Here is a 19,020-nt window from a genome sequence, read left to right as displayed (position 1 = left end):
CCAGCCAAAAACATAAAAGTATTTGAATGTGGTATATTTATTAAATAATGTATTTACTAGGGGAATGGGCAGGGACTCTGGCTCCTGCTCTCCCAGTACCCTTAGGTGAAAAGATTCCAAATTCTGATGTGACTCTTTAGGGAGTCTCTCTGAAGTAGTAAGTCATTCATGGCCAACTTTTTAATTGAAGGTAATAATAATTCCAGTAATATTATTAAGAACCACCATTAGCTGAGCAAGGACTGGATTCCCTGACGTAATGCAAAGGCTATGCCTAGAGATGACTGCTTTGCTGAGTCCCTGGGGGAATTACTTTCATAATCCATTGAAAAGTTATGAGCGCCTTGTATTTGTACCAAGAAAGAACTCAGCGTTCACCAGTTGGGAAGCCATGGAAAGATGGAGAAAAGGCTACTAATGAATGTGAGACATGGAGTTAGTCCATACAGGGATCTCTCGGAGAAGGCTGAAATGTGTATTGACAAGGGAAAATCACCCGGTTTTTATAGGTGAGGGCAATTCTTAGACACTAGGAACAAACATGGTCAGGGCAAAAAGAGAACGATCGCTTTTTGTTTTGAAATATACAGGGCCGATGGAGTCACTGTCTGTGCTGGGACAACAGGGATCATTGTGTAGGGGAACGTAACGGAATCAGAAGAGTCAGGTTATGGCCCTTAATAGAGCTGAGTTCAGTTATTGCTTTTGCCATTTGTTAGCTTTCTGACCTAGGGCTAGAAGACTTAACCTTTATGGGCTGAGTTTTATCATCAGTAAAATGGGGGAAATAACAACAGCCGATTGTGGAGTCAGAGAGATGATTCTGCCAAATGATTCACCCAGTGCCCTTGTTGCAATCTACAGTCTCTTTCTACAGATACACAATAAAAGCCTTGGATGGAGCAAGGACAAGAGTGGATATAGAGATCTGTTGGTTCTTTTATGGTTATGATCCAGTAGGAGAGCCCCCACACACACACCTGAAAAGTAAGCGCATTCATCTGTGAAATGCTTGTAGATTGTATTAAGTTAGAATATCTGGCCACACAAGATACGGAGTAGGTTAGCACTGTCAACCACCTATAGATTTTAATAACTTGGCCTTTAGAGTTGGTCAGCACATCTCTGTCTCCAGTATTGCTGCAGGGGAAAGTCCTCCATGTTTTCTGAGCTCTGACTCTCTACTGGGCTAGCTCTTGCAGAGCCTCCTGGACCATGGAGCTGTTCAGCATGAGAATGAATTCAACAACCCTCAGGCAGCTTTCTCTCACGCCTGCCCATCCCCCACAGAATGAAAGGAAGTAGAAGAAGGAGTTTCGTTTTTTGTTGTTTTTTTTTTTTTGTCTATGTATGGGTAATAAAGTTACTGACTCATCTCTGAATATTAGACAAAAAAGAACTATCATTGATTTGAGTAGAAAGAGAAAGGGAACCTTTCAAGAGCGCTTCTGGCCTGCCAAGGCATTAGCCATAGGCCTGGTCTCTTTTAAGGGACTGGGTGTATAACAGGCTGACTTGCTGTACGGGTGAGTAGCTAGGAGATGGTATGGGAGGCAGGTGATTGTCATAATTGATATACCAGGAAGTATAATGGAATGTAGTGAGTGTTGGAAGTGAACCTGGGTATAATAGACTCGCCTCTTGGTTTCTCTTTGCTGGATTTGGTCCAACACAAAACCTTTAGGCCAGTGTTAAATGTGCATGCTCAGATCAGGCTTTGATTTTAGCAAGCAGAGGCTTTGGAACTATGACCTACTAGGCTAGTCTAGTCTCCTGCCTGCCTGGTTTTGTAAATAAAGTTTTATTGGAGCCCAGCCACTCCCATTAATTTGTTTTCTGTGGCTAGGTTCATACAGCATCATAGAATTAAGTCACTGTGATGAAAACCATATGGCCAGTCATGTTTAAATTATTTACTTGCTGGCTTCTCACAAGGGTAGCTTGCCAAACCCCGATTTTGAGCCTTACTAGTTTGGTGAGGATAGATAAATCTGTAGAACCATTCATTCATTTAGATGATTACGGATCATCTAAAATGCCCTATGCATTGGGTGAGACCCACAGCATCAGAGATGTGGCATTCAACCCTGTATCAGCTGTGTGGCGTAGGGAAGGATGCTACTTACCCGTTTTGCAGATAGCAAAACGGAGAATGAGTGATTTGCCCAAGGTTACCAGTCAGCAAAGCAAAGACTAGAAGCAGACCCTTCAGTTCTCAGATAGTGCATGCTAACCCCACCTCTAAAAATATGGTTATGTTTGTTTTATTCTCCCCATCCCTGGTTACTGTGGATATTGTGAGAATGGGAAAAGGTTAAAACAAATCAAAAAAAAATTTAAAAACCAAATCTATGGTAAAAATTGTTGACCTTCAGAGAGGGTGAGCACATCCCTTATAGGTGATTTTCCTTTGTGCATGGTCCTGACCTTACATTCTAATTGATGAAGCCATATCAAAAGCCATCTGAAAAGGTTTTTCCTCAGAATGATATGATTTCACCACTAATGTTGATAAACATTAAAATGACATAAAGCATTTCCTGTTCCAACCTGAGAGAGATCTAGAAGGATTTGTCTAAATATTAGCACACTTTTAAAATAACCAGTGGTTGATTATCTGGATAAGAGGTCTCCCCCAAAAAAGGATATTTAGAAAGAAAGAAATAATAAATCCAGGTAGGCTGTCTCTCTGGGAGCTTTCGCTGTTGCTATACTAGAGGGAAGAATTACTTCAACAGGTTGCAGGAGACCCCTGCAGAGTGAGATCTGGTCATATTTTTAATGCTCCTTCTAGACATGGCTTTGCCAGCCTTTCCTCACAACACATGCAAAGTGGTCTTTCTAACTGGAAACAGGAGACGAGAGCCATAGCAGATGAGCCACACTACCTTCTGAGACCACTTATGAAGATGCTCTAATCTTAGCGTCTGTGTAGGTGTTCTCCAGGCAGGTTCTGATGCAGATGGATGGCGCTTCACTTGGGGATGTTTTAGTTCCCCTGGAAGAATGCTGGATTTTACTTGTGTTTTCTTTCAGAAGAGATTCCAAATGGCTTGTCAAGATTGCATCTCATAGGTGAATCTCAGTCAGGATCAGATTATAGCCCGACCAACAGTGTTTGATAGGTAAAGTTCAGGTAAAGATGGTGGAAGGAGAGAGAGCTGGTCCCAATGAATAGCCGGAGCACAGTCATATACACAGGACTTGGGCAGTTCAAGGTTGTGATAGCCTGGGCATTTCGGAAGAATGCACAGACAGACCACATGTGATGCTGGGGACAAGCTGTGCCTTCAGCTTCTGTCTGTCTTCGTGTGAGCAGCTTCTCATGATCAGCCTTTGTGTCTGTGTAGTCCCCCACCTGAGTTTATAGCCATGCCTAACGATCTACTTCAAAGTCACATACTTGGAAAGAAGAGGGAACCTACCTTTGTGCTAAATTGTCCAAGGCAGAGGTTTCAACTGATGTGCCCACAACACCTGAAACACTCCATGGCTAAGTCCCCAGCTCTTAAAAGATGAATGGAGCCTCTAAATGGCCATGTGGGAGGTGACAGAATACATGGCCTTTCTCACCCAGCACCTTTAGCCTCTAAGCATTGTATGTATGCTGAGGAGGAAGAAAAGGAGACAGGAGGGTCAGGCACTGACGTCATGTCTCCTCTGTACCAGTAGAATGTAAGCTCCGTAAGGACAGACTATCTACTTTCGTCACTTCCGTGACTTCAGGGGCTAGACAGTGCCTGGCATATAGTAAACATCAATCAGTACTTGAATCCCCCTATGGTATGAGCAGATCCCCTTATTACATGCAAGACAGACCACTGAGGAGTCATGTATGTGCCTGTGCTGTCAGCACATGTTATGTTAAATACCTGTTCTTTGCCAGGAAGTAGAATAGAATCTGACCCAAGATGTTCAGTCCAGTGAAGGGAGTTAGACATTTTAGCTAATGGTTTATGTCCCCATAAGCAAGGGACAGGGGCTGATTTTATGAAGTCCCCAAATGTGCCTGGCTGGCCACTGGGCTATTAAGAAAAGAGCTAGAGAACAGTTGCTCACTTTTCAAACATGTATGTTGAGTATGGTAGATAACACGTGAAACACGGACTCCTTGTATATCTGGTACTTGTTTGTTATCCTGTAGTATCTCCCCCGTGGTTAAAATGCTATTATTTGGAGAGGGTATGACCTTCTTGCCTTGTGAAGGGCAGGCAGAGCAGTGCATGAGATGGGTCCTACTCCCACTAGGGCTGGTTGGGTTGTCCCAGACAAGACAGGGATGAACCCAGATGGTCTTGGATTCTTTCTTCCCATTGTGTGGATTTTAGACTCCAAACCATGCCAGCCGTTTGTCTCCTCAGGGAAGAGCGTCCCTATGGTCTGAGCAGATGCCCCTCTGACATGCTCTCACAGCCCCATGCTGTCCTCTTCCAACCCAGCAGTCCCCTTGACATGCTGCCTTTGCTTGTGGAATGTGGTTCCCTCTCCAGGCAGGCAGGCTCTGGCTGTACTCAGCTTCACAGTGTGTCAAGACTGGAAAGAGGCCTGGCCAGGGTGGGGATGGGGGGTTGGAATGAAGGAAGTTCTCTCCACATCCTTTTCAAATCACAGACAGCAACACCTAATGTCATTGAGTTGTTGCAAAATTAAATTATGTCATATGAAAGTTCTGACTTGTGCTAATGAATAAATTTTATCATAATAATTAAAGAATAGAAATGTAATTGTCAAAATGGTCTTATAAATATGGCATCGCAACAGCTTCAGGGGAGGAAAGGAAGGGTATATAGACACTAGAGTCCCATTTACATGGGTTCAGTTGTACTCTGTCAGGATGACAGACATATTAATATGACCATTTTTACAATCATGGTTTTTTGTTCTTTAATTGATATGTATTATCTCACATAATGTTCTTGAGGTTTGGTTAAGGTGTGGTTAGTGTTGAAAACATTGTCCCCACCCCCACCCCCATTCCCCTGCCTGAGAAGAAAGAAGTAAGTAAGCCTGTACTCTTTTGGCAGGCAGTACATCACAGGGGCTGAGTGCACAGATACTGGCCAGGTTGCTAGTGTGGGAATCTCTGCTAGACCACTTCCTGCCTGTGTGACTCTAGCAAGCTGTTTACCCTCTTTGCTCCCATTTGCCTTATCTGCAGAACGGGCGATAACAGTACCTGACTCACGGGGTTATTATGAGCACGGAGTGTGTTGACATTTCTAGAGGGCTCAGCTAATGCCTGGTAAATAGGAAGTACAGATGGCTGATGGATGGAAAGGAGCTTTCAGTTAGGCCTGATAGGAATTCCTGGTAGGATTTGCTTGTATCTCTTCTACATTTCACTTGACCAGTTTCTAGTCTTCCCAGCAACTTAGAAAGGGAGGTTCTTATTTTGCCCTCTTAGAAAGACAAATAACTGTTGCCCCAGAGTGTATGGTAATGAGGTGACAGAGTGAGATTCCTGTTGGGGTCCTTCTGACTGCAGAGTCCTGAGATCACAGCTCCTGAACTAAGACAAGACCCCTTACAAGGGAGTCATTCCTCCATAGACACCGCTGCCTGGTGTCCCTGGAAAGTGCCCCCCCATGCAGAATTTGCTATATTCTTTTCTAGCTACCCACCCCACTACGTTACCATTCATCCCTTTAATCCATGCTATGGGTGCCTTCTCTGCATCAGTCATTTTCACAGCTGCTGAAGCCATACTGGTTCCCAGGACTGTCCTGTCTTGGTTTCTGTGTGAATCTTAAGAAAGCATTTATTGAGTGTGTCTGTAAGCCAGGCAAAGTACCTGTTGTTGGTTATTTGTCCTAAAGCTCAATAAAAGAAGGAACTTTACTTTGAATTTTTTTTTTTTTTTTTGGTGCCAGCAGGTGCAGGCAATAAGGGCTCTGTTGGGATTAACTGGAGAGATGGGCAGATGGACAGTAAGGGTGTGCAGGACAGCTGAGGACAGAATGCAGCATGGGAAGAGGATGTGTGCCAAGAAATGGATGCTTAAGGGTATCCTGGTCACTACCTTGGGATCACTGTTAAGCCCTTTAACTAGTGAGAAGTTGAAACTAACCAGTTCCCTCTTCTCCTCTCTCTTCCCCTACAGAATTGCACTGAGTTTGTCAGCTGCAAGTCAGTAGTGAGGAAAAAGTTTTATTCGCCACAATTCCCAAGGCTCTTTCGGCCTCTAAGTCTGTGGTGCATTGGTTGTCTTCTGTGGTGTTGCTGTAAAGTTCTAGGTTAGACCTGCAATCATCACAGGACACTTAAATCCTACAGGGTGTGATAGGAATGAAGGTTAATTAACCTTGGGCCAAGCTGGGTGTCCTTGTGCTTCCACTGAAACCAAACTAGTAGAATAGGCAAGTGGGAACTGGACCCATTGGCCTTGCCTCCCTATCCCTCTCACCCGACCTCACTGCAGCGCTGCAGTGAACTGCGATGAGCTTCCAGAGGCGAAATGACTCCACTCTCATGTCCGTTTGTGCCCCGGTTTTCCTTCCTTCTCTTCTCTAGCGTGTTAGTTCTCAATCAAACTTGACCAGGATGAGAAACCAGTGACCCAGATCCAGGGATCATTCTTAACCCGTTCATGGCTCTGCAGGCTGGTATGAAAACAGCACCCAGCATCTTCTTTGTACAAAAAAAAAAATGCACAAAAATAATGGTGCCTTCTTCTGCTGGGGTACACAAAGTCACCCCGCTGTTTAGTTGTCTTTCCAGCTCTTACACACAGTGAGAATTCACTGAGAGAGTAACCTGGCACAGGATGGGGTGTGAATACAAGTTAGTGTGGACTGCAAGATCAAGCATCTTTTGCTGTGACCCCAGGTTCTTTATTTACGAACCAAGAGGGTCCCTCCAGCTTCAGCTTCTGTGTGCTCCATGGAGAGTGGTCAGGACACTGGCTGCTTCATCCTGTTGTGAGCGCTGATTCAGAGAATGACAATAAAACACCATTCACAGGGCTGACACGCGATAGACACAGTGAATGGAAGCACCTTTCACTGTCATTTTTACTAGAATTTTCTCAAGGAGTCAATAATGGGAATTCTGCAGCAATAACAATCCACACATCTTTGTCTAGTCATCTGCCAGATGATGGTTGGAGGCTGGCCAAAAGCTGTTCATTTGGTTATAGCATCCTAGAGACAATATTTCAGCAACTCAGCCCATCTCAATCCCTTAGGTTTCCTTAACCTTCTTTTGGCTGCTTATGACACAAAAGTAAGAACACGTCAAATGAGAGTGTAGTTGGGCATGCGCCCAGAAAGGTGAGAGTACAGTTGAGCAGGTACCCAGAAAGATGGGAGTGTAGCTGGGCAGGTACCCAGAAAGATGGGAGTGTAGCTGAGCAGGTACCAGAAATATGAGAGTGCAGTTGAGCAGGTACCCAGAAAGAAGAAAGTGTAGCTGAGCATGCACCCAGAAAAGATGGTCTGGTCAGCTGAAAAACCTGCAGTTTGAAAGTGTTCCTTGTACCTCCTGATGCCAACAGAGAGGGATGAGGCAGCATCTTCGCTCCTAGAAGATCCACAGCCTTCTCCAGGGATAAGCTCTTGGTTTTCACTGAATGGGCTGCTGCGCAGGGGAGGCAACTTGTGCATCAGAGTACTTGGGAGAAAACTATTGACTAACTCTTGCTCTTTTCCAGCCTTTCTCCCTTTCCCAATATTTAGGAACCTCGGCCAAGACAAAGAGCTCATTGTGTTGCTGGTACAAGTACCAGAACTAAATTAAACATTCATTGACTCTTAATTAATTATATTAAGGTTGGGCAATTCCCATTGCTTGGGGGGAAAAAACCCTCAAATACTTAATTTACTCACGATGTGGTGTGTATTGAACTAAACCACCACAAGACAATCACTCACTCAACAGAAACTGGGGCCTTGGCCCAGGAACTAATTAGCCCCTCTGTCTCTATATATAGCTATCTTCACCAGCAAGGCCATCTGGAAGTTCTTACTTTCCAAATTCTTTCCATCTAGCCCCCCCCCACCAATCATTACTGCCGAAATTCTTTCTTATTTTGTGTTACGTGATTTCCCACTCTTAGATTCCCCACCCTTATCTAGATCTCGGCCCAGCTACTCTGGGTATTTACTCTCCATTTAATTTTCAAGTGGCATACCTATTTTTCTGTACTTTTCCCAGTGGCAGGAAAAATATTTATATTCAACCTAGAGGTGGTACAGCTTCCGAGTCACCTACCTGAGGTGACGGTATGTACCTACCATGGAGGCTCCTGTGCTCTGTTAAGCCCCTGTGGTAGTGACTTTGATGGCTAGAGATGCCTGGTGAGTATTTGGAAGAACTCAGTTTCCTCCCCCAGCTCATTGCACAACAGGTACCTGTGAAATTTTCCCTTTGAGGAAATTCCTTCTGATCAATCAAGGTCTAATCTCTTTGGAGAGAGAAAGGCAATGCAGAGAGTGTCTTTGCTGATCGTCTATGCAAAGAAAGTGGCTCTGCACATTTCAGTACCCCACAGCCCTTACTCTGCTTGCCAGGGACGGTCCAGCTGCTCCCAGGTATACCCCTCCCCTTCCTGTCACAAACCACACATTATGTTCACCCAGTTCTGGACTTCCAGCTTTCTGCTCTGCTGCCAGTGTACCCAGCTTATTATCACCCCAAAGTCCCAGAACCGCCGTACCTGTGCTCAGTGCCCACAGCCCCTCTCTCCAAAGGCTGAAGGTTTCCCATCATGCCGGTCTCAGCTTAGCTGTAGCTTCTTAAAAGGAACTACCCCGACCACACCAACCCAGGGCCGTCCAACTATCCCAGGGCCTTTCTGCCACTGAGCCCTATTTACCATGGTACCTGTCATGGAAATTGTTACTTTTCAACGTAGGTGCCTGTGTTCAGTAGCACAGTGCCCACTCTGTAGAGTTTACCACTGTGAGCCTAGTACAGCTGGTTGTTTTATGGCATAAATGGCTTTCTGTGTATATGTGCTTAGGAGTCTTTGTCCATTTAGAATACAATCCAGAAGTAGTAAGAAGCAATGAATAACTCTAATAAAAACCTAAATTTAACTTCATCTAAAGTACTTCCCACATCACTTTTAAGTAGTGCGCTTTAAGTTGGTCCCTCTTACTTAGGATTTGAAGCAAGTTTTCCAACACCACCCAAGTCTAGGCATCAAAGATGAAAGGACCCGAGCACTCCAGAGTTAGTTACTCAGGGCTTCTGCTTGTTCCTGGGGCATTCAGTTCTCATCCCGCCTCGCTGTCCTGCCAATGCTAAGCTTCAGGATGCAGATTGCTCATTGGCATGAAGCAGGTAGCAAGGCCTCGGGGAGTACGGGATGCTTGTTTTATGGAGGGATAGTGTCTGCAAACCTGAGTAGCACTTCCTTCTAAAAGCCCTACCTTTATGGTCAGCTACCTGTTCTTTTCTGGCTGTTTCTCTCTTAAGTCGTAGAAATCCCAACAAGCTAACCTCCCAATTCTCAGTTCTAGTCATATGAAGCGTTCCCCCACATAAAAACGTTCCGCGGCTTCTCCATTTTATCAGGGCCAGCAGAACCCTCTACAGAGTAGCATCTGTCAGGGTCCCTGACCCCACCCCACAAGGAATCCCTCTATGTGGGAGTTCAAGGCCACACTGCACCCCAACACTTCCACTTCCCTTTCACGGTCACACTGGAGTCCAATCATTTTCTCTGGGGAAGAGAGACAACCGCACCAGCCGGGACCTGACCTGCTTTAGTCTGGAGTCCTTGGTTTTTCCCCTTCTCTAACTACATTTCCACGGTTTTGTTTGTTTTCTCCTGAGCCTGAGGACTGGGTGGGATCTAGGGAAGAAGGGATTAAGGCTGGGCAGGTACTGTTGTAATCTGTCTCTTGGTGAATGCCTGGTCTTCATAATAACCTTTAGAGTAAATACAGACAGAAGCTAAAACTCAAAGGCACGAGTAAATAAAATGGAAAACAACATCAGCAAGAGAACAGCAGAGATAACTCACAGGGGTGAAAGGTGAATCTTTGAGGTATTTATTAGCCATGTGAGACTGTTTAAATTTGAATCCACTAAAATTCAATAGTAACAAAAATATAGTTCCTCTATCATACTGGTCGTTTTCCAAAGAACTCAATGGCTACGTCAAATGAGTAGTTAGTGCTTCAGCATTAGACAGTGCTGGTGAGCTCTCATCTCATGGGACAGTAAAAAATTTCATTTTCACAGAAAGATCTCCCCTTGTCCTGTTTATAGAAGAGAAAGGAGGTAGAGAAGACACAAATACTTGGGCTAGGGTTTGGGGGTTTTGTTTTTTTAGTTTGTTTGTTTGATTGATTGGTTTTTGTTTTTTAAACTGGGTTCAGACATTTACTTAAAAATTACAAAATTAAGTAAAAATAAGAATCTGTCAGTCACTAAAAGAATGGAATCAGTAGCTGTGATGTGATTCTACCCTCTCTTCCTTGCACGGAACAATGGCACCAGGTCCAGACGATGAACTGAATTCTAGAGAAATGTCAAGGAAGAGCGGAGCTCAGGGACCCAGCGGTTCTGTGACCCTGCAGCTGCGTCACTTTAAGATGATGTTGTCTCTTCACTCACCCACATAATTTACAACTTTCACCTCATGAAGGGACAACATTAGGTCACCCACATGGCCAATCCACTTTGTTCAGGAGATCCAGAGCAGGGGAGCTGTCTGCTAAAACAGTCGACCCAGTGATACAATGGAACTGAACTCACGTTTCTGCTTGTTCCTGTGTTACTAAGGGAAAATTTCTCCATTCAAAAGAATTTACCCATGGATTTGAGTCACTACACTTGAGAGAGGTAGAAGATGTGATTTTTATATTGTATTAATAGCAAAAGAGAATATTTTTGTGCTGGGTCCCACATATACACTCACCCAGTGCCCAGTGGAGGTTTCAATTCAGAAGCTAGAAAATGGGACTCAAAAGATGGTGCCACTTCCCCAAGTACACCTGGCCCTTATGGGTCACCCAAAATCCCTGCACAAGAACCCTTCAACCTTGACTAACCCCCATTGGCTGAAAAATCATGAGAAACCACGGAGCTTCTGCAAAGGGGAATGGGTGTCTTTCCCTCTGGAAACAGTAGCAAATCTTTGAAGCCCAGCATTTTGGCGAAATTACCTTTCTGGTTCTCCCCATCCAGAAAGCCCAGTAAACCACCTGTTTCCTACTGTAATCAAAGCGATCACTGCCTCTGGACCTGATTCATTAAGGCAGCAAAGCTGGCTAGTAAAAGCTAATGTTACATTGTAATATCCGTCTGTTACATAAGTAAGAGATGGAAAAATGATATCCACTCAAGCAGTGAAGAGCCAGTTGGGCTGTGGGGCTCTCAGAGAAGACCCTCGGTGCACACCCCAGCGCCTCTCTTCTGCTGTGTTCTTGGACCTTCTGAAGTCCTCCTGTCTGTTGAGCCCCAGGGCTGGTCACTGACAGTCGTCAGCACTTGGTCATTTGCCTGATCCCCTCTGATTATGTGGGTTTTCTCAAAACCTGGTTTCCAAATACCATGAGCTTAATGGAGAGGCAAAAGCATGTATACTCAGGGCCCTCAATGGTGGTTTTCAAGGATCAAAAAGACATGCTAAGCAAGAATTTCCCCAGCTACCCACTTCCTTAGCTGTTCGTTCCAGACTTACCAGGTCACCAGGTCAGACCCAGCTTGTCTTTGTCGTTTGTATTGTGCAAGATGATCTTTGGGAAACATAAGATGAGAAACTATTTGTTTTATAAAGTAACTAAAGCAGAAGTTCATTTTACGTTTAGATTTAGATTTTTTTTTTTTTTTTTTTTTGGCGCACACCTACTTGAGAAGAGGGTGCTCCCTAAAAAATTTCCTCTTGCAGAAATGCAGACATGCCTTTCAGTCCCCTTGAGTTAAGGCGTGGGCTTAGAGGGATAATGTGCCCTGGATTTAGCTTCAGTTTAAGCCTTTGTGCTGCTGACGGGGCTTCCAAAGGGCAGGTAATCACTAGTGCAATGTGTCATCTTCCCCCTCCCTCCTCTTAGGAAAGAAGTACTAGCCTTTCTTTTTTTTCTTAAGCAACTTAATTTCTTTTAAGTGAAAGTGAACTATCATCATTTTCCTTGAGCCTTGTATTTTCAGAAAGGAATCTCTATGGAAGCAGGCTAGATGGCTGACACGGGACACTGTGTTTGCATTTACACTGATACCATGACTTCTTTGACAGACATGGGATGGCTGATGCTAGATTCCAGTGAACCTGAAAGAGAGACCTGAGGGTTGGCCATGGTCTCAGTTGCTAGCTTAGGACCATGTGCAGACTTATTTATTTATTTCTGCCTTTATCATAACCAAATGACCAAAATAGTCACCATTTTTCCCCCACTTTAGGATGAGCCTAGCAAAAGTCCATGTGAAATAAGCCTTCTTTGTTCCCATTCTGCACGGGAGAAGCTGAATTGCCAATGAGTCAGGGCCCGAGCCATGTCTGGTGGGTCTCTCAGGGGTACTGAGGGTCAGACCCTGAAATCTCCAGACCCCGTGTAGCTCATCACCCCTGGAAGCCCCCCAGTTTTCCCCACAGAGTACCTCTTCTGGCTACTCCTTTCTGTCTGTCCTAGTATAGTTCTAGGGTGACCACCACACCTTCAGTTTCTGGGGACTATTTCTCTGACGCACAGCTGTGGGAGCCTGTCTAACCCACAGTCCCAGCCTGTTGTGACAACTCACCCATCCCCTTTCTGTTCCTAGTTGCTAAGGTTCCGTCTCCAGTGCCTAGTCCCTTGATGGTTCCCTGTATAGATTTTATGAATTTTCCACCGCTCCCAGATAATGGGGTGTTTTTTCCTCTTATGAAAATAGTGTTCATTGCTTTTTCCGGGTCCGTGTGATTGTGGCCTGCCATTATCTTAAATGCCCTTATTATTTCCCTAAATCCTTCTCTGGAAGTCAGCTTCGAAATGCCCCCTCAGGAGCCTCCTCTGAGTTTTTGAAGCTGGCCTTGTCTCCCTCTCCTGACCTACTGAAGCTCTCAGAGCCCTAGCTCACTGTTCTGAGAGACTAGCGGCCAGCATTCCGCAGACCTTCCTCTTTATTCCCGAAGTGGCCCTCATGCGATCACCTGCATGTCTTCTGTTTATTTGTTTGTTCCCCGTTCTTCAGGTCTGCCTTTGGAGGGAACTAGAAGAGCCAGTCATAGCAACTGTTTATTGAGCGGTCCACAGATTGTGGGCACCCTTACATGCCTTACCGTCTAGCGTCCTCATGACACCCCCGAGCCAAAGATTGACATTAGTGTCAATGGCCAGAGGACACAGAAGGGTTTTCTTCCACTCTGCAGCATGAAGCAAGCGGAGGTACTCTGACCCCTGTTCTCTGTGGCTTTTTGTCGTCCTCCACTACTTGCAAGGAGTCTTGCCCCTGAGTCTTAGGACAAAGGAAAGAAAGTTGACTCCTTTGTTCCTGGGCTTTCTGCAGGAGTGGGTCTGAGCACCTCCCTGTTCCTGGAGGAGAGCTAGAGAGCTGGGTATTGAATGAGGATGCTCAGTTTTAAAAGCGTTCCAAGTTTACATGAGTGCTGTCCAAATCCCACTCCAAGCTAGCCTGATGCTGGCACGGGGGATGCAACTCCAGCCTTCCCTGCTCCCTCCTTAGGAACACGAGCCTCTTCTATTTGGATATAGATAGATGCTTTCATCCTTTATGTAACAGGACAGAGTGTCGAGAAACAAAGCTGGATATTTTACATTTTTAATAGCAACAAACACCTCCAAAATATTTTTGAGAATTTATTTTTTTTGTCATTAGGTGGTTTGCAGCCTTTTGAGCCACACTGTCACTTTCTGACCCCAGGGTTTACAGAGCCTATTTAAGCAGCCAGTCTGGGGAAAGGAATGGTAGCCAGTAATTTGCATTATCTGTGGTATGGAATACTACAAGTTGTAGCTTCCAAATGCTATCTTTCTTTGTGGTAGATGTTTGTTCTCGGTGTCCATTTCAAACAGAGCTGTATTATCAGAATGTTAGGGGGTGGGAAAAGCAAGGAGATGAAAGACCGTTTAACTTAAAATCCAGTGTGTGTCCCTGGGTCCCTCGGGATCACGTTGCACTCTGAAGTCATGCCTGTGCCACCACCCTTCTGACTCATCCTCACCACAATGTCTTGCATGGTGTCAGCATGTTGTGTGTTTACCAGGTGTAACTGTGGATGCTCCACCTGGCTTTACAAATAGTGCTGTTTTGATAATCAAAATTGGAATGCTCTCTCACTCAGGAAGTGTGACCACTCTTTCAGAATGCTGCGTGCCAAGTTAGCCTAGGAGATTTACCTGGGTGTGGAGAGGCCATGGAGCAAATAGACATTGTGGGGGGCAGTGGTTCCTACCCAGCTGGCTTTGGGGAAAGTCATTGTGCCTCCTCTCCTTTGACTCAGGAAGAAGAAAGCGCTTGGCTGAGGAATCCAATGCCTTGCCTTGCGGTACCCTTCTGACCTCAGCTCACCCTACTGCTACCAGTGACATTAAGCGTGGTGGGAAGTCCCCATGCATCCTGTCTTCTCAAATCCACCCTTTGCTTTTGCTTTGCCTGCTGGAGATGCTCTTCCACTCAGCTGACCTGTCTTTCTCCTGGCATTTGCAAAGGCTCAAACTAGAAAAGCTTCTTCCTGAGCCAGCATCTCTGACCTTCCCTTACCCTAAAGAAGCAAAGTTACTTGTCGGTGCCTTTGACATTCGTGCACATAACTCTCCTGGAGTGTATTAACACTTGGCAGAGTCATTGTGAACATGTCTGCTTCTCCAGCACCCCCCCCCCCCAATTTCCCTGATCTCTCTCTATCCCTGGTCTAGCCCAGTGCCTGGAAAACAGTAGGTACCTAGGGGCTCGGTGAAAGGAAGACACAGCAGGATGTAATATCCCAGAAAGGCAGAAGCTGTAACCTGTCTGGGTGAAATCCCCCAATAAATTCCATTCTTTGTTGCCATCTATTCTGCTTGTCAGGAGGGACTGTTTGCCCCACATGAAAAGTAAAGGCAAGCCTTCTCGGCAGAGACGCGGGGCCCTGAAAAGCACGGGGTTTCCAGCTGCTTATTTAGCCAACCTACTACTTAGGTGCTTGTTTTGTGTTGTGTTTTAATGATAGAGCGTCTCATGAGGTGTTATCTCTTCCTCTTAGGCCTTGGGAGGAGAATAGGCCACCAAAAGCACCAACTCTAGGAGAGGGTTTAAAGTCGAATTGTTTCTGTGTGAGTAGAAAAGGGGCGAGAGGAGAGACAGGTATGGGTTATCATGAAGCAGGGAAAATGCTTCAGAAGCTTCCTGGTGATTTTTGTATGCAGCCATCTTTCATAACCCTGTGAGATAAAAATCACCAGAAAGGGTCATAAACCACTGTCAGGGTATTTGACAAGCCCCATAGGTAGTTGTTCCAAACCAGTAAAAGCATCTTAATTGACCCAAATGACAACAGTTACGTTATAAATATCTAGAATTTATGGCCTGAGAAAGCATAATCAAGACCTGTATCAGTTAGGTCTGCTCGGGGAAGCTTGAGGATTTAAGAGAGAGCGGCAAGTTGGGGGAAATGTGATTAGCCTGAACTTTATGACAGACACCGAGCTAAGTGGATCTCTGTGCTTTCAAGTTCCTGATCCTCTGGAGTTAAAGGCAGTGGTGTGTCATAGTTGGAAAAAAAAAAAAGCCACCCAGTCCCCTCTATACAGCTGTCATTTTATTGGCCTCGTAAAGTCTCGCATTCAGCGTGACAAATCCAAGACCATATACCTGTGAAGAGGAGATGCTTCCGATGCTGTGGTGCAGAGGAAGCAGGCGGTGTGGGGTTAGAGGGTGAAAGCCTGTGTGTTTATGCCCAGGCGTCCTTGGAATCTGCAGAGTCACTGTGGAAAGCAAGTAGATGCTGGTTCCTAGATCCACGTGAGCTGTGAGGAGATGCCTCCCTGTCTCTGGTTCCGGAGTACGTGAAATTGAAGGCAGACTTTTAAAATGAGTTTTTGTAGCCAAACACTCTGCCTAGCTTTTGAACCAGCTGGACACTAGATTCAGCTGTCTAAATCTTGGTTCGTTTTCTAATTATTTTATTGGAAGAGATGTGTTAATATCAAGCAGGGCTACCACTTTGAAAACAGAAATGAAAACAGAGCCAGTCTTGAGAAGAATGCATAGTTTAAATAAATTTGATAACACTGCTCAGTCACACAATTGCCCTGGGGACTCCCTGGCCAGTGGAGTGGAGCTATCTTCAAGGTGAACGACAAACAGCCTAACCCCGATTTGCAGGCTCCAGATGTGACTGTCACTTGCTCGGCCACGAAGGGCTCATGTTATATAATACTGTCATCTATGAAGTCAGTAAACTTTCTTAAAATGACTTTAAGAACAGCCCTTCAAATAAAGTTGCAGATGAAATCCACCGAGAGGTCATTTGTGTTTGAACTGCGGAGATGAAGCTTATCCCTCATAAATCTGATCCTTCAGTAAGCAGTCTAGGGCTCTGGCAGGCATACCTAAAACACGGATGCAGCGTTGCTCACAGGAATCCTCTCAACTCCCGCTTACTCCATCCACTGGTCAGAAAGTCTCCCCACCATATCTACACACAACCCTCACAGGCACCCGCGTTCTAACAGTTTCTTGGGACCAGTTAGGTTCCAAGTTCTGTGCTCCATTTGTTCCTTCTCAGGGGTCTGCCACATAACTTCAGCAGGGAGTGTATTTCTATCCAGATTTCCTGTGTACTTCCATAGCCTTCCACAGTGCATCTCCCAAATCTGAAACTCCATGGCTCACACTGTGGGAGCAATAGAAAAATCTGGACCTGATTAGGAGATGATGAAGCAGGGAGATGCAGGCATGCGAGGGGATCAGTGTACAAACGCATAAGCCCTGATGTAGCCCAGCCTGCTGCGAAGGACGGATCGTTTTGGGTTTGAACCCTGCTTGTACATTTCAGCCTAATGAAGTCTAGCATTTGCTTTGTGTGGCGCTTGGGGAGCTTTTGGTGTTAACAGAATTCTTTTCTAAAGAAATTCCTTTGGATCCCTTCAGAATTTGTCCTGTTTCCAGGTTCCAATAGGAAAAACATGGACGAGGTTTTAATAGAAAAATAGCGCTCCAGGTTTTTCCCTTGGCGGGCTCCCTGCTCCAGGCTGCTCTGGCTGGAGAACATGAGCAGGTCAGCGTGGTAGAGAATCTCAGGGCATTTGTCTCCTGGTGAAAGGGACGGGAGAAACAGGAGCTACCCAATAAGGTCACTGCTGAGAACTGAGCCTACAGCGAGTGGCTCCATTTAGTTCTCATTTCTCTGGAGATTTTGTACCAATGAAAGTCATATGTTATCATATGGGTCCTGTGTTTATGGCTCTCAGATGAAAGGAAGCAAGGTCGTCCCCTGACGTCTTAGACATGACTCTCTTCCTGTTGTTGGGGAGAACAGTGGTGGTGTGTGGGAGGGGTAGGGTTTTTGGAGGGGTGTATGTGTTTTAACTAATTTCTAAAGGCAGTATGTCTTAGAGTTACTATTACTCTGAAGAAATATGATGAAAAACAAGTTGGGGAGAAAAGGGTTTATTTGACTTCCACTTAACATAGTGATTAAAACTTAATCACTAAAGGAAGTCAGGGCAAGAACTCAAACAGGGCAGGAACCTTTAGGCAGGAACGGATGCAGAAGCCGTGGAGAAGAGCTGCTTACTAGATTGCTCCTCATGGCTTGTTCAACCTGCTTTCTTGTAGAACCCAGGACTATCACCCCAGAGTGGGACCACCTACTATGGGCTGTGCCTTCCCACATCAATCACTAATTAAGAAAATGTCCTATAGGCTTGCCTATAGTTCAGTCTTACAGAGGCATTTTCTCAGTTGAGTTTCCCTCCTTCCAATAACTATAGCATGTATCAAGTTGACATAAAACTAGCCAGCATACAATCTATATTTATTATTAAAAATTTTAATTAATTGGAGCAGGGAAGATGGCTCAGTAAAGGTGTTTGTGACCAACCCTGAAGACCTGTGTGATCATTGTTGCCCATACTGTAGCAAGAAGGAGCTGACTCCTGGAAGTTGACCTCTGACCTCCAGGTGCACGTGTGCCCCCCTTCTCCCATGTCACCCACACAAATAAAAACAAAATAAGAAGGTTTTGAATAATTGGAAAGTTCAGTGGCAGAGGGCTTGCCTAGCCCAGCACTGCAAAAGTTAATTGGTGATCAATTAATACAAGTCCCTGTATAAGAAAGCAAAAATTCCCTCAAATCTACCTCATAGAAATACTAACATTTCAGGGAACTATGTGTCTTTTTTATTTTTCTATATAAAGCATGATAATAAAAAAAGAATGAGGTTATATTATAAACATTCACAAAACTGCTCTTGAAAGTTCACACACGTATTGTATGCCTTTCCATATCGATGTGTGTGTGCCTCCAACGCTGCTGGCTTTGTCTATCCAGACCTTGTTAAAATGCCTCCTGTGAAAGTTCCTTGTGCTTGACCTTTATTTGTTTATCCTATCCTTTCTTTAGAATAAATTCGGAAAGTGAAATTTCACATTGATCCAAGCAAAAGTTGTGAGCCAGCTGCCCGGGGAGGCCACGCCCCCACTTCTGGTATCCAGTGCGCCCAGTCTTCCTATTTATTCTTTCTCAGTTTAATTCTAGTATGTGCGGAGTGCTTGGATTTCCTATCCGCCTACCCCGAGTTGTTGTAAATTAACAGAAACAGCCACAAAGTGAAACTTCCAAGTCCCTCGTGGAAATAGAGAGTCCTGGGGACCCTCCCCCAGCACCAGTGTGGTCTTCTCTCACCTGTCATTATTGTCACTTAAACTCAGAGACCTGGAAGAGAAGGTCTTTTTTTGTAGGTAAGCTTGGTGTCTTCAGTCAGTGAGGGGAAATTCCCAGTGCTGGGAATAAGCACCACCCTCACCTCAGCCTTTACAAACACCCGAAGGAAAGCTTGGCTAATGGCTTAATTTTTGCTGGCCATACGTTTTAAATCTGGGATTTCTTAGTCATTGAAGGGTTGGGGCTCAGGCCCTTTTATCCTTTT

At 45.0% G+C, this 19,020-nt stretch overlaps 1 protein-coding gene across 10 annotated transcripts in view; it reads left to right on the top strand.

The window, feature by feature from the left end:
- Erc2 (ELKS/RAB6-interacting/CAST family member 2) overlaps positions 1–19,020 on the top strand; it is a 919,008-nt gene that overhangs the window by 790,657 nt on the left and 109,331 nt on the right. Inside the window, exon 20 of one of the 10 annotated variants that reach the window (XM_087906205.1) lies at positions 14,390–14,773. The exons of the other annotated variants lie outside the window; for them this stretch is intronic. The gene's annotated coding sequence lies outside the window, so the exon portion shown is untranslated. Of the gene's footprint in view, positions 1–14,389; positions 14,774–19,020 lie in introns of those variants that run through there. 10 annotated transcript variants of the gene reach the window in all.

The sequence above is a fragment of the Myodes glareolus genome, chromosome 5, assembly GCF_982192425.1.
Source record: "Myodes glareolus chromosome 5, mMyoGla1.1, whole genome shotgun sequence".
NCBI classification, from domain to species: Eukaryota; Metazoa; Chordata; class Mammalia; order Rodentia; family Cricetidae; genus Myodes; species Myodes glareolus.
Note: the sequence above shows the minus strand (reverse complement) of the source record. Positions and strands in the feature narration are given on the sequence as shown.